Source organism: Macaca fascicularis, chromosome 10, assembly GCF_037993035.2.
Source record: "Macaca fascicularis isolate 582-1 chromosome 10, T2T-MFA8v1.1".
Taxonomy (NCBI): Eukaryota; Metazoa; Chordata; class Mammalia; order Primates; family Cercopithecidae; genus Macaca; species Macaca fascicularis.
This window is the reverse complement of record NC_088384.1, coordinates 11,695,007-11,708,890: the sequence shown is the minus strand read 5'-3', so window position 1 is coordinate 11,708,890 and position 13,884 is coordinate 11,695,007. Positions and strand designations below refer to the sequence as shown.

General features: G+C 43.9%; 1 protein-coding gene across 9 annotated transcripts in view; it reads left to right on the top strand.

Annotated features, from left to right (window-relative positions):
• Positions 1-13,884, top strand: part of GRAP2 (GRB2 related adaptor protein 2) — a 71,406-nt gene that overhangs the window by 30,171 nt on the left and 27,351 nt on the right. The window contains exon 1 of one of the 9 annotated variants that reach the window (XM_045363587.3): positions 5,069-5,154. The exons of 7 other annotated variants lie outside the window; for them this stretch is intronic. The gene's annotated coding sequence lies outside the window, so the exon portion shown is untranslated. Of the gene's footprint in view, positions 1-5,068; positions 5,286-13,884 lie in introns of those variants that run through there. One more of the 9 variants, XM_045363588.3, reaches the window with a different exon arrangement.

Sequence of the window (13,884 nt, the reverse complement as noted above, 5' to 3'; positions counted from 1 at the left end):
AAGTTAAGCAGCAGAAAATCTGAAAACAAACCTGGGGAGAAATCACCAATTCCTGGAAGTACAGAGAGAGGAAGGGGAGAGAAGAATCTGTGCAAAGAGTCAGTAATGGAGGACTTGAAATGAAAGGCTATTAAAGAGAGAAGATCACTCAAACAACAGAATTGCATTTGGTACTGTTGGTGGTTTTATAACTTCCTCTGAAATAGTTCCAGGAAGAGACAAGGTTCTAGGATGGTGCAAATCACATAAAGAAAGGATAGGGTATTATAAGCCAATTCAAGGGATTGTCATCAGGACTAGATACATGGGTGGTACAAGTAAATGTCAACCTGGTGACTACACGATGGGACTAGTAATAATTTACTGGGGCTGGTGCCCAGGAATTTTTTTGCTGTGGTGCAGATGCCAAGCATGGAAAAATCTGACAAGTTATAGGCATGAGAAAGTAGATGGTGAATTTGAGAGTAAAAATGTAAAATGCCAGAGTAATCACAAGAGAAATGTCTGAATATGTAAGAGAGTTTAGAAGATTTCTGCTTTACCACAAATACGGACTTCAAGAAAAATTCCCTCATAAGAACAGAAATTCCACTATATAAAACCTATTTATCAAAACACACAGTATTCTATAATATATAATGGTAAAAGCATGCCTTTTGACCCACACAATATTAAAAGCAGCAAATAACACAAGAAAGGTAGAGAAAACAGAAGGTATGACATTTTGTGGCTCACAAGGTATATGAGTGAGATTTACATACTTCTATTCCAAACCACAGCCTTCACTAGAACGCCTAAAGGCTTCATTGTAGGACCTTCACACTGCTTATCCCAAAGGCTAGCCCACTCCCCGGTTTTCCTGTAAGAAATCTTGTGGGACAGGCATTGCATGAGGTGAGGGGCAGCAGGGAAATTTGAGATGAAAGGGTGTAAAGATCAAACAAGTCTTTGCTATTCCTCTGAACAGTGCTTCAGTCCATCACTTTGAGATTTCTGTGGAGAAAGTAAAGATTTGGGATATACATATACTAAAACAACTATTGGTTGCTTATCTGAAAATTACCTTTAGCTGGGCGTTCTGTATTTTATCTGACAACCCTACTTGGTGAGGTATACATTTTCTTATTCATACTTCTTGCGAGCCACAACATCTTAATAGTTGTTAACTATTAAGGACTATGCATAAAAGTGACAATAGCTGGCCAGGTACAGTGGCTCATGCCTGTAATCCCAGCACTTTAGGAGGCTGAGGCAGGAGGATCACTTGAGGCCAGGAGTTCAAGACCAGCCTAAGCAACATAGGGAGACCCCTGTCTCTCCAAAAAAAAAAAAAAAAAAAAAAAAAAGCTGGATGTGGTGGCATGCACCTGTAGTCCCAGCTACTTGGGAGGCTGAGGCAGGAGAATCACTTGAACCTGTGAGTTGGAGGCTGCAGTGAGCCATGATTGCATCACTGCACTCCAGCCTGGGTCACAGAATGATACCCTGTCTCAAAAACAAAGGTGACAGTAGTTAACAACTATTGAGTACCTACTATGTGCCAGGCACCATACTAAGTGAATTAGATGAATATTCCACATATTCTTCCCAAGAACATTATGAGGCAGGTACTATTATCATCCCTGTTTTTGAAATGAGGAAACTGAGACTCAGAGATGTTAAATAACTTGCTAAGGGTCACCCAGAAAGCTAGTAGTAGAGAAGGGTGTGAACGCTGCAGTCTGACTCCAAGGCTCATGTGCTTGCCCACCTTACCCAGATGGCAGCAGCACTGAGCAAGGGGTAGATACGTTAAGTCCACCAGAAGAGTAAGAGAAAGTGAGACCATGGGATATGAGGCGGGCAGGGCCTGAGTAAAGCTTTAAAAGAGCAGTTGAAATTAGACCCGGTGCCTTTGTTTAAGTAAGAAAAACAAGGTAGTTCTAGACAGATGTAGCCCCATACCAGGACTCACAGTATGATGAGAAGGGCACCGGATGCACATTTCAGCCCCTACTACAACCTCAGCCTGAGGCCTTTGTGCTGTGAGCAACCTGCATGACCATACATAGCAATGTGAGTTTGATGGGAGAAGGAACACCAGTGCAGAGACAAGGATGTCAATGGGGGGCTTAGAGAACCAAGGGAAGCTATTTACTAAAGCATGTTTGCATGGTGCAGGTGATTTTCTAAAGTTAATTTTGACAGACAGAATGGGGAAAGATTGCTGAAGGCCTGAAATGACAAGAGAGACTTGAGTGGATCTGGGAGGTCATGTGACAAACATGACATTAACAAATTCTAAATGGAAAAAAATGACCCTCAGAAAGTTGTGTGTCAAGGCTGGGAATGGTGGCTCATGTCTGTAATTCCAGCACTTTGGGAGGCCAAGGCAGGTGGATCATTAGAGGTCAGGAATTCAAGACCAGCCTGGCCAACATGGTGAAACTCCATCTCTAGTAAAAATACAAAAATTAGCCAGGCGTGGTGGCGGGTGCCTGTAATCCCAGCTCCTGAGGAGGCTGAGGCAGGAGAATCTCTTGAGCCTGGGAGGCGAAGGTTTCAGTGAGCCAAGATTGCACCACTGCACTCCAGCCTGAGTAACAGAGCGAGACCCTGTCTCAGAAAAAAAAAAAAAGAAAGAAAGTTGTGTGTCAAAAGCTTCAACACACAGAGGCCTTTGCTCCGTCAAGCAAGGAGAATAGGGTGGAGGAGGAACAGGAACACAGTAGCTAAGGTGACAGCTGCCTCACCAAAGGAAAGTCTTTGGCTTGCAAAAGAGGTCGAGGAAAGCGGAAAAGCAAATGCCGAAGAACAATGAGTGAAAAGACGAGTTTCTTCCACTTGGCATCTCCCCAAATATGGCCCTGAAGGAAGAGTTGACCCTGTTACGGTTTCTTTCTTTTTCCTGTGGGGTTATTAGAGTGACATATGAGAAAAGGGCCACAGGCACAGTACAGTTTGATTTCAGCCAGGCTTTGCTTGACACCCTAGAGATCAGAATGAGGACAGATAGGCCGAAGGATAACTACTTAATTAGGTTTGAAGTTGATACTCAGAGTGTTGATTAAAGGGTCAATGACAACGTGGAGGAGGTCTTTAGGTAAAGAAACTGAATTCAAAGATAACCAACTTGCATGAATGAAGGAGCCAGGATTTGAACCCAGCCCTACCTGACTCAAAAGTCCATGTTCCATTTATTATAAAACAAAACCCAAAAAGGCATGAAGTTCACTTATAAAGAAGAGTTGAAAGATATAAACAGAGGGTTAGAAGTACGAATCCATGCCCAAATGAACTGTGGTAGGCTGAGAAATTGGCCAAAGAGGGAGAACAAAAACAAGATGAAAGAAAGGTTAAATGTGAAGCCGTGCGTTTGGGTTCCAAGAAACCCGTTGCAGAGGTGAAGAGATACATCTTGACCATCTTCATGTTGGGAAACACCCGGGCTTTTGTTGTAGTTGTTGTTGCTTAATTCCCAAACAGCAGCTGGGTGTGGGGCACACAATTGTAGCCCCAGCTACTCAGGAAGCTGAGGCAGGAGGATGCCTAAAGCCCCGGAGGTCAAGGCTACAGTGACCTGTGATCACACCACTGCACTCTAGCCTGGGCAACAGAACAAGACCCTTTCTCAAAAAAAAAAAACCCAAAAAACCAGCCAACAATGTAACACAATTACAAAATCCTCATGTACAAATGAAGTGATTAAATCATCCTATTCTACTCAGCCCAACTCAGACCATATCTTGAATACTGGGTTCAAGTCTAGATCATGTATTTTGTATTTTGAGAAAAGCAATGAATAACTGAGAGGAGACCTGAGGAAAATGACCAGGAGATCAAGGAGTTGGAACCCTGTCACATGGAGGGTGGTCAAAGACCCCGGGGTTTTTTAAGCTTAGAAATGAGAATTTGGGATTTGTGATTCTCATTTTCTCTTTCTTTTATTCATTTGTTCCTTCTTTCATTCTTTCTTTTTCTTTCTTATTGTGGTCCTTAGCACAGAATTCAGGCTGAAAGAACTTTTGGTTCAACATAAATAATTCACCAAGCTGTCAGGTCACTCTTTCCAATCCCAGCCCTCCCCGATGCCCATTCTCTATCATCTCAATGAATTAGGGAAGGACTGACTTTCTGGACCACTTCCAACTTTGAGAATCTAGGATAGGGGCACTATTTAATCAAAACTGGCAAGTAAAAAGAAAGAGAACTGTTTTAAACAAGACAAATACAAGAGGTGTTCCTTAGCTGACCAAACTCAAATTAGAAAGAACTAAATTTCCCAAAAATAAGAATATTATAATTCATTTGATGAAAGGAATTTGCCATATTATCCCTTTGGCATTTTTTTTAGTACCTTTACTTGTAAAAATGTCAGGCCCTCCCACTTTTCTGGGATAGACTTATCAAATGAAGCAAGGGGAGCTTCTCTGTGGATAAATGATCCCTTTTGCAAGCTTTGAGATCAGTGAGCTAAAAAAATGACCAGCATTCCAACAACAAATGAGGGCTTGGGAGCATAAGTAAAAGTGACAACAAGGTTGAAGTAATTGTGGTCATGCCGTCCTCTGCTGACACTTTCGTGCTTTGCCCAGATGAGAATCAAGGTAGCCCAGGGCACAGGCAGTGAGGAAAAGGAGAGGGGGTGCTGAGCAGATTTGCAGCATTTGTGAACAATGTCACAGCCCTGGTGAAAGCAGAGCAAGAAGATGGAGGCTTTCAAATCCATGATAAATAAGCCGTGCTTTCAGAGCCCAAATCAATAAAAACAAACATGAAGTGAACAGAAGGGAAGAGGGAAAAAAAAAAGAGAACGTGAGGGCACCATAAAATCCTGGTGATATATTCCAGGGGAAATCATGATGTGAATAGAAAATGAGAAGTAAAAGAAAATGAAGCCTGGAGATTTGTAAAATGTCTGTCTGTCTGTCTCTCTCGACTGTCATTCTCATCTACCCCTGCCACCCCCACCCTACCCTCCACCCTTCTGATGGGGTTCATTAAATGATTTCTGAGCTGGGGGTGGGGGGCGGCATTTTTCATGCTTCTCTTACGTTTGGGTTTTGCCAGCAGGATTCGCGGTGTTTCTGTAGTCAATTGTTATTGCTTTAGGAAACGTCAAGTGATACATCAGTCTAGCAACAGAGTGAGGCTTGAAGTAGTATTTCCAGCGAGGTTGGTGGGCTCTTTTTGTCTTATTTTTGTTGTTTTGGATTGATGTTTTCATGGTGTCATTTTAATAAGAAACGTGTCAGAGAATTAAAAGTGGAAGTATGCGAGATACACTTTCTCTAACTGGATTCATGGTAAGTTATTAACTTTTCAAGGAGAAAGAAAAGAACTTGGAAAAAGCAGAATGTATTGTGGGGAAAGTTGATGAAGGGAAAGGTAAGAGAACCGCGACAAATGAGACACAGACAGGAGGAGAGAGAAAGAGAGGAAGAGGGAGAGAGAGACGGGGGGTTGGGGGAACCGGCAGAAGGAAAGGGAAAGAGCGACAGTTTGTAAGTCTATTAGCTGAAATTGTTTCCATTTCTGCAATTGCCTTAAAGCACATGATTGCTTGGTCTGAGGTCTGCCAGGTTGATTGCAGTCTTTACCTCTTTGACCAAGAGGTAATGGGCTTGAATTTCTTGGGTATGTGAAAATTGCTCTTGTCAATTTTTTGGCTAAAGGACAGCCAGCCAGGAAGGTTGAGAGGGCCTAAGCTAGTGAGCAGTCATCCCGAGCAGGTAGGAGGGATTTGATTATGTTGCTCATAGCGGGAGAGGCAGCGTGGCAAAGTGAAGAGAACACACAGCCTTAGGTGCTAACAGACATGTACTCGAATCTCTTGCCTCCGTTTCCCACCTATAAAATGTGAAGGATGATGATAATAAAAATAATAAATGTTGCAATGGGTGTCCATTTGTAAAGTTCTTGGCACCTGATAAACCATATCAATCCATGGTAACTTATTCTTAGCTAGTTCACGTTTCTAGGCATTGGCAAAGTCTGGGTGGTACATGTCCCCTCAAAGGTAGCATCACAGCGACTGAGCTCTGTGTGGATGGCAAAGTGTAGAAGCCATCCACCATTTCTCCCCACTTCCCCTTGGTTAGTGCTGTCTTCTCTCTTTCCTCACTGAATTGTCTTGATTAGTGTTGTACTTTCTAGTAACACTGCAGCTAGGACTCCACAGGCAATAGGGAGAAGCTAGCGCCTGCCCAGGGAAAGTGAGGAAAAATAGGTGCTTGAAAGGCTGAAAAGTAATATATGCTTGGTGGCCTTACAATTTGTAAAAACAGTTTTGAATTTGTCTCTACGAGAAAGGATGGTAGATAACCAGAATGCAAAAATGCTTTGAAGAAAGAGTCATTGAGCAGTCGAACCAAGCATTCTACGTCCTCTTCGCTGCAACATTGGGGTCTAAGGATTAGTATCTGCATTTCTGGTGAAGAAACTGAGGCGCAGAGAAGATAAACTAAGGTTCTCCAGCTATGAAGTAAGCAGCAGAGCCTAAGTTTGAAGCCAGGTCTGTCTGATCCCCAAGTCCTATAGTAAACCTCCCACTGAGGTAGGCAAGCCTCGCCTTGCAGAGAGTGGCAAATTAGAGAAAAAAGAATCAAATGTGTTTGAGTTTAACAGAACATATACTTTGTACTTAAAGAGAAAGATACTTTTCTTACAAAAAGTTTGAGGACAAATGAGACTTCATGTGATGCGTCTTGCACTAAAAAAAAGTTCGATTATATAAGCCAGACTGGCATTGATTAAAACAGAGCCAGGTTAATAAATACGCATAAGAAGGAAGAATTGGCTGGCTCTGCCTTGGACATCACCCAAGTTACAGGCAGGGGAGGGGACCGGCCCTGCGTGGGGACAGTCTCCTGACTTCCTGACTTGTCTTCTTCCTTCTCTACTTCCCTCCCCTCACTACCCTTCCCTCCAAAACCCAAAAAACCTTAAACAGGAAAAAAGGGAGCTAATTAAAACGGAGAAAAACATCCTTGAGACCAATGAAATCTCCATAATCCACAGTGACAGACAGGGACCTGCAGAACAGCAATTTGATTAAATAAGGATATAAGGGATTTAGAGTGGCTCTCCAGTTGTGTAAAGTGTGTCCATACGTCTGAAAAATACCGTATTTATTTGGCTCCCAAACCTGAAAACCTTCTGACAGGGGAGATTGTTCCCATTTGGAAACTAGGAAGAAATCACAAGTCAAGGCCATGGGGTTCTGGCAGGGCTGGGGATCCCATGTTGGGTGGAAACCCCAAGAAGCCAGCCAAGGGTCTACAGGAGGGGCCCTGGTAGAGAGAAGCATTAGCACGCAAGGGCAGGTAAAGCCGCCCTCGCAGGATAACTGTCGGCTGAGCCTGAGGCCCTTCCCAGCCGGGGAAGAGAGAACAGCACACCTCTCCTGCCCACGCCTCGGTGTCTCACTCAGGATCCAGCTGCCCATTAGTCACCTGTCATCGGAGACAGCTCTGTTGGTGGCTTTCAGCAAAAGTGAAGCAGCCAGAGGATGAATCGTTATTCGGGGAACACACCTGCGCACAGGACAGGAATGGATGGGAGTGGGGAGCACCCTGGGGCTTCTGTTCAAACGCCATCCTCAGGGTCTCCAAGACTCGCCTCAGCAGCTCAGCCGCTGATGAATTATAACTCTCAGACAAGCTGCAGAGGCCCCTCTAGTTCCATGTGTTCACCCCTGCTGCTCATACTGGGGGATTTATGCTTCCTGGGGCTGGGAGGGGAAAATAATGAGTCACCTGGGGACAAGAGAAAAACAAAAATGCCCTGTATGTGCAAAATCACCTAAAATGGAGGCTTTTAGAGGACGCTAAAATCCCAGCCAACAAGCCAGAAATTGTTTGCTGGGGGTAAATTTTATGTGTCTTTGCTATCTTTGGATGCAATAAAGCCAGAAATGTTTATATCTCTTGAAGGGATCACCTGTCGAAACAAGCCAGGTCCTCTTGAGAAGGCTGTTTGTTCTCCTGGGACCTCGAACCTGAGAAGAAATGGTCCTGTGTCTCTGACTTGGGAGGTCCAATTAAGCAGAGGAACTGTTGGCTGTAAATCATCTAAAGTAGAGGATCCTTTGGGAGGCCGAGGCAGGTGGATCACCTGAGGTCAGGAGTTCGAGACCAGCCTGGGCAAAATGGCAAAGCCCCGTCTCTACTAAAAATATAAAAATTAGCAGAACATGGTGGGCTGTACCTGTAACCTCAACTACTCAGGAAGCTGAGGCATGAGAACTGCTTGAGCCTGAGAAGTGGAGGTTGCAGTGAGCTGAGATCGCGCCACCGCACTCCAGCCTGGGTGACAGGGTGACTCCATCTCAAAGTAAATAAATAAAGCAGAGGACCCTGATGGCCACCCCCAAGTTCATGGCTACCTGCAAACTTTATGTGGTGAAGCACTGGTGGGGGGCCCAGGAGGCCCTGCATGAGTTGGTTGTAGCTGCCGTGATTCCAACTCCCACACCACCCTCTGCACCTAGCCACAGAGCCGCATCTCCAGAGAAAACCAGAAGCAGGACCCTACCAGAAAAGAATGTGAGAGTCTATTTTAAAGGCTCCGGAAGATGAGTTAGAAGTGATTCAAGAGCAGGCACAGTAAAGGAATATGTAAGCCTTGGTAGACATTCAGTAAGAAGGGTAAATTTCCAACATGACCAGCTGATTAAGAGGTATTCTCTTAGCAGGGTGTCTGCTGGTTTAGAATAAAGCAAACATTTTGTCATCTGCGAGCCCAAAATGGGGAAAAGCTAGTCCTTGGTCTCTTGGTGAGGCTCAGCCTTTTTTTTTTTTTTTTTTCTGTCACTTTCCCACATTATTTTCAGAATACATTGGTTTGGGTCTCTAGAAGAATATTTAAGCAGCGGCTCACAGGCGAGCAGTAAGGTAATTGTCCATTCTATGCTTACAAATTTTCAAGAAGGGCCATCTGTAACCTTTCTCAGTTTCCTATTCCCATGTCCAATGCCCAATAAGAGGTAGTAAACTGAGGCAGAAAGGTCCCAAACACAGATGTAAGATGCAGAGCAAAGAAAAACACACAGTGCGGTTTCAGTACAGAATCATTAACCTAGACTCTAAGCAGGAGCGAGGGAAGTCCACTCAAGAGGAATAGGAACCACCTCTCCAGGCTGCTTAGAAGGAATTTAAGCAGCAGACAATGTGTAGGAGAAGATGACCGCGAATTCTTTGACATCTAAGCAATTCTGTATTTTAAAGGTTTGAGTCTGAAATGTTAAAGTTTATGTGCCTTAAAACTCATGACAGACAATGAAGACAATCACCGAACCTGTCTAGTTAAAGGTTACTGGGACTCAAGATGCAAAGAAAAGTTACCAGATGGAATTGATGGTTTGGGGTGCACCATTGCCCTCTATTGGATTTTAAATAAATCAGGCCTCTTAGTGTAGGTGTGTTGCACCGTCTCTGGCTGAGTTTGCTGAGAAGTCAGGGCACCTCTGAGTGGGAAGTTAATTGATCTTTTTAAATAGCTCCTTCTGTCTCCTGCCCCTTCCCTGAGGAAATCAACCAGAGTAACGCTGAGGGCAGGTCATTTGCATGTCTTCAGTCATTCAACAAACATTTCCTAGCTGCCTGCTAAGCCTGGGCTAGGCATTGTAGAGAATCTAAGAAAAAATAACAACAACTGCCATTCGTTGGACACCTACTGTGTGTCAGAGTCTACACATTAATACAAAACAACCCCATGAAGTAAGTCTGGTGACTCCCATCCCACGGATGGGGAAACAGGACACTCAGGAAGTGGCACATTTTGGATTCAAATCCAGGTTCGTCTACTGCTAGGCCTGTTTTCTGTCCACTAAACTACAACCCTTCCCCTCAAGAAGTTTATAAACTAGGCCGGGCGCAGTGGCTCAAGCCTGTAATCCCAGCACTTTGGGAGGCCGAGACGGGCGGATCAAGAGGTCAGGAGATGGAGACCATCCTGGCTAACACGGTGAAACCCTGTCTCTACTAAAAATACAAAAAACTAGCCGGGCGCGGGGGTGGGCGCCTGTAGTCCCAGCTACTGGGGAGGCTGAGGCAGGAGAATGGCGTGAACCCAGGAAGCGGAGCTTGCAGTGAGCTGAGATCTGGCCACTGCACTCCAGCCTGGGCGACAGAGCGAGACTCCGTCTCAAAAAAAAAAAAGAAGTTTATAAACTATTAGGGGGAGATAGGATATAGATATAAATGTATATATCAGGGTTTGACAAACTACAGCCAGTGGGCCAAATTCAGCCTGTCATGTGTTTTTGACCTTGAGCTAATTTACATTTTTACATTATTGAAAAAAATATCAAAACAATAATACTTCCTGTCATGTAAAAATGCTACGAAATTCAAATCTCAGTGTCCACAAATAAAGTTTTATGGGAACCCTGCTATGCCCATTCATTTACCATCATCTAAGTCCACCTTCCTGGCTATAAAAACCCTGCGAGTCATTGTTACAGAGACTGGATGGTCCACAAAGCCAAAAATATTTACTCTCTGGCTCTGTACAGAAAAGGTTTGACAGTTCCACGTCTATACTCCAAGGTGAAATGTTCTATATCAATAGGAAAGGTGTTTTTTGTTTGTCTGTTTGTTTTGTTTCGTGCTTGAGGAGTTCAGAGGAGGGGAAACACATGTTTATTTGGCCCACAGCGTGCAGAGCTGGAGGGGATAGGCAGGTGTGCTCTGTTTTAAGACTCAATGCATGAAAACCCTGACTTTAAAACAGATAAATTAAAAAGTAGTTATTTGCATAACAAATTTTCCTTTCATTTTATAAAGCGATTCACACAGGGTTCCTTTATAGAGTGAGCCTCCATAATACATGCTAATATGATTCCATTTACAAATACTCTATTCATTGTAACTTTTCAAGAATATACCTATTGTGTACAGTGAGGCTTAACCATAATCATTTTTTCCTGGCAGTATAAGGTTTCCTACTTCTGAAAAGTGATTGAGCTGACCTTGTCAATTCGACTGGGGGAGGAAGCACTCTTCCTTATTGTCTCCGAGAAGGGATTTACCTGTCCAACAGCAAGGCTGTGGATTCTGTCTCTGCATTATGTGATGTTGAGTAGCTGCTGGTATAATGTTACATTTTCCCTGAGCTCCTCTCAGTAGCCGCAGCCAAAGCCCTAAAGTGTAAACTAGTCTCACTGTTTTCTTACTTCATTTCATATACAAGATATGCTAATAAAAATTATTTGTTGGCTGGACATGGTGGCTCATGCCTATAATCCCAGAATTCCAGGAAGCTGAGGCAGGTGGATCACTTGAACTCAGGAGTTCGAGACCAGCCTGGGCAACATAGTGAGATCCCCATCTCTACCAAAAAAAAAAAAAACAAAAACAGCCGGGTGTGATGACACACATCTGTGGTCCCAGCTCCTCAGGAGGCTGAGATGGGAGAATCCTGTGAGCCAAAGAGTTGAAAGCGGCTGTAAGCTATGATCACACCACTGCACACCAGCCTGGTCAACAGAGGAAAACCTTGTCTCTAAATTAATGAACTAGTTAATTAAATAATTTTGTTGCCGATGTCCTGATAAATATGTGACAAGCATTACTTGTAAAAAGCAATGTTTCTCTCTCTTTTTAAAAAATTTCAAGACATTTTCTTATCTGAATTACAACATAAACTGGGGCCAGTATTCAAATTAGGGCTCTCCCCAGCAAAATAGGAAGTGATAGCAATTTAGGACCTGTCTCCTTCTCTCACTGGGTCCTGAGCCTGAATCTTCGCATAGCTTTGTGGTGTTACGCAATTGCTCTTTGTAAGAGATACATAAAATGGAAACCTTAGCTATTCATAGCCAACTTAGGAGGAGCTGAATTTGATCAAGAAGTTTCTTGCCGGGTGCCATTTTGATGGTAACTATGTGTTTCTGAACAAATCCACTTATAATCTGGGTTTCAAATGGAGGTTATTTTAAAGAGCTGTAGCATGGCTTTTGTTTTCATCCTCTGTGGTGACTATATTTTAGAAGTAGACAAGCATTCCTGGCATATAGCCTGAATATTTTTTTAGGTTTTTTAGTGGTAAAAGAAGCTCACATGGAAAGGCAAGGGCAGAAAAAATCATGTTCAGGGCAGTCCTGTGTGGCATTACCCTCTGGTGAAGCAGATCCACACTGCATGCTGCTAATGGCTATTGCATGACAGCTCTTAAAGGGGTAAGTGAGAGAGGTGCAGAGGGCTGGTGAGAAGCAGAGCTAGCACTGAGGCCCTCCAAATGGCATCATCGTCAATCGGGTTGGCGGCTGCTGCTGGAGATGGTTTGGCTGCCCCTGAAGGCTCAGCTTCTCACACTGTATACGCAGGTAGATTTCAGCCATTTCTAAAGCCCATCACTGGCAGGGAAATCACATTTAATCCATCTGTGAGGTTCTCTAACGAGGAGTCTTTTTTTTTTTTTTTTAAGATGGAGTCTCACTCTGTTGCCAGGCTGCATTGCAGCGGCACAATCTCAGCTCACTGCAACTTCTGCCTCCTGGGTTCACGCAATTCTCCTGCCTCAGCCTCCCAAGTAGCTGGGACGACAGGCACACACCACCATGCCCAGCTAATTTTTGTAGAGACGGGGTTTCACCATGTTGGCCAGGATGGTCTCCATCTCTCGAGCTCATGATCCGCCCGCCGCGGCCTCCCAGAGTGCTGGGATTATAGGTGTGAGCCACTGTGCCCGGCCGAGGGGCCTCTCTTTTCAGAAGTCAGCAGCGCCGGAGTTGAAAACAGCAGCAAGAAGGCTTCATTGCATTCTTGAATTCAGGCTGTTGCACTCCACCCCCCACAACTGTCTCTGAATTGTTGCTACCCAGTTTATAGCTCCATATTTTTGTTGTTGTTTCTCCAGTGCAGTCTGTAGTGGTGGCAGGTACAGATCATAAAACAAATGGATAAGTACTGAATAAACTATATTCGTTCAGTTTTCTTTTTCCCTGGTGGTAATTTTTAAACTTTTCAAAATTAATGCTAATGGATATAGAGGAATGGGATATGCATTTCTGTGCATTTTTATGACCAAACAGAAAACCGACCCCTGAGAGTAACATATTCACTATTCTCTACTACTAGGGGTGCTTCAAGGGAGGAGTGTTTGAAGCCCTGTGGTTTAAACGAAAGGAGAGCATAACCCACCCCACCTGAACAAACAGCAGCCGGGCAGATTTCATCTCACAAATGGAAATGGGAGCAAACAAATTTTTTCAAAGCAATTTTATAAAGAGTGGGCCTGTTTAATTGGGTTTTTTGAGCCAGGATTAATATTATAAGCTGGGGAGCTCTGTGACATGGCTGCGTCGTTGGCTTTGCCATACCGCCTACCTCCTGGGGGAAGGCAGAGGAAAGCGCTGCTATTCAGAAGCAATTTTACTTCTGCCTCGGCCTTCTCACTTCTCACTGAAGTGATTTACAGCCAGCCTGGACCCAGCACCCAAGCCTGAGCTGAGTTACATGTAATGTTGGAAAGATCTTCCCCAAATCAAGGTCATATCTAGAGCTTGCCTTGGATATTTTTTTCATTTCTAATTTATGTAACTTTCTAATACGTTTAGCATTTGCCCTTCCCTTGTCTCCATCCTGCTTATTAAGGTGAATTTGCATAGAAATGGGATCTTGGTCTTCAGGACCATTCACCTGACACTTGATCCCACGAGGCGACCACTGTCTACTGTTGATTCCATGAGGATGACCCACAGAAGCGATGTCTCTCTGAAAACTAGAGGCAAGGCCTTAATTAGAAGAAGCCTTGTGTGTTAAAGTGATGGGGTGAATCAAATCAGCAAAGGCATTTAGCATTAACTTAGGAGGGCAGAATACTCCTTCCTGTTGAGTGGGTCATCCTAGGTCACAACCATTTTAATTTGCCTTCGATAGATGGATCTTGAAGAAAGTGTAC